Source organism: Myotis lucifugus, unplaced genomic scaffold (genome assembly GCF_000147115.1).
Source record: "Myotis lucifugus unplaced genomic scaffold, Myoluc2.0 scaffold_30, whole genome shotgun sequence".
Classification (NCBI taxonomy): Eukaryota; Metazoa; Chordata; class Mammalia; order Chiroptera; family Vespertilionidae; genus Myotis; species Myotis lucifugus.
The window spans coordinates 7,713,598-7,715,690 of record NW_005871078.1 but is presented as its reverse complement, the minus strand read 5'-3'; positions in this window follow the sequence as shown (position 1 = coordinate 7,715,690).

Genomic DNA, 2,093 nt, shown 5'->3' with positions numbered 1-2,093 from the left:
GCTGCAAATAAACAGCAGTCCCCCCGCCTCCCTCGGCCATCGCTACCTCCTCCGCACCACTGCGCATGCCCCGCTCGCTCTAGCCGCCACCACCCCCCCATCCCGGGACTGGAGCCGCTCACCCACACACACCCCGGCGCCCGCCGCCCGCGCCAGGCTCGCCGCCGCGGTCGGTCCCCCGGGCGCGGCGTCCCCGGGCGGCCAGAGTTCGCGCGCAGGTGGAGCGGGGCTCGCGGCGCTGAGCCGCCCGGAGAGGCGGGTTCCCGCCTGCCCTGCCCGGCTCTGCTCACTCCATCCCCTTTCTCTCCTTCCCCTAACCGGCTGGGGAGGACCTCATCTGAAGGCACCTCGGGCCAAGGTGGGCTTAGCTGGGGCCCGAATTCCCCGCGCCCCCCACCTCTCCCCCACCCCCCATCCCCCCGAGAGAAAAGTGGCCGCTGCCTCCCGGGAAGTCCCCGGGTTTCAGCACCCCGGACAACAGCAGCGCCGGAGCCAGGGACGCGGGACACGCTCTCCCGCCCGCACCGCGCTCGCGTCCGGTCGCCCTGTCCGCATCCCCTTCTGTCCCCCACCCGGCGCTGCAGCCGTGGGTGGAGGGGACCCCGGGGAAATGAGTGTCCCAAGCCCCTTTCCGAAAAGCAGGAGAAAGCGTCTCCCTGGCTGTGGGCTGCCTGCCCGCCCTGCCCGGGCTGTCCAGAGGCGCCACCGGCTGTTTTCCTTTGCCCTGCATCAGTCTGCTCGCACTTATAAAAGTCCCAGGTTCGATTTTTGGTGTGGGTCTGGACGCTGAGTTGGCTTTTGAAACATTTTTCCTCGTAGTTTGTTGTTGGTTTTTTTTTTAACTGAAACTCTTGAGGTAATACGGGAGGTACTGAGCAAACTACGGTTTCCTCCCATCTAGGCTTATCACTTGGGTCTGATTATTATATTCTGGGCTGTGGGGCATGTTTGTTCTGTTCCTGCTAAATCAATAGATTTAAAACAAAACAAACCCCTGTGTTAAGGCCTCTGGCTTTGGCTCCCAATCTTCCTGTTTAATGAACGGTTTTCTTCTTAAAAATTACTAATTTTAATATGTAAATAAGTTAGGTGATGAGTACTAGAAGTTCACCAGGTTTGAAAAACCTGTTAACTCTTTGAGGCTCCTTGTAAATTTTTATTGCTGTGGTTAATGAGATTACCTGGAATTTTATAATTCAAATAAAATATAACTTAAAATACAAAACGTGCCATTTTATTCCCATCTTTTCAAACTTTTTTAAAAGTTTCCTGAACCTAAAAAAAAAAGTAAAATAAAAGATACTGTTCTTATACTGACTCAGCATTTGTGTGACTCTTTACTTCACTAATTTTTTTTTAACTTAAAGGTCTATCTGAATAGTTGAAAACTCAATGAATTAAGACAAATATCCCAAGGCAGGGTGCATTTCATCCATTACACTTTGTTTTTTGGTGACTTGAAAGTTAGTGACTGAGTAATGTTTTCATCCTTGCATCAAAGCATTTTGAACCTTGGTAGCTTTAATATCCAGACTCCACACACACCTGAACACACCACAGCCTTTCCTCTTTGCCTGCCATTAATTTAATAAAAATATATGAAGGGTAGGTAGCCCCGCAGGAGTGGCTCAGTTGGTTGAGTGTAATCCTGAGCACCAAAAGGTTGCCAGTTCATTGCCCATCAAGGCACATACCTGGGTGATGGGTTTGATCCCCAGTCAGGGAACTTAGGGAAAGCAACTGATCAATGGTTCTTTCTCACATCAATGTTCCTCTCTCTCTCTCTCTCTCTCACACACACACACACACACACACACACACACACACACAGGCTGAGAGAGAAAAAGAGAGATGAGAGGGGAGGGGAGGGGAGGGGAGAGGGAGAAATCTTATGCTACAATGTGCTAAGTACTGGGCTGGATGACCAAAGCTGCTCAAATTGTGTGTGTGTGTGTGTGTGTGTGTGTGTGTGTGTGTGTGTGTGTGTGTGTGTAAGGTTAATACCATAAAAGTCTAACTTCTTTTTTAATGCTCAATGATCTCTGAACTTCTTTTTGGCCTCCTGCCCAAGGGGTGCCACACTTCTGCTGCCT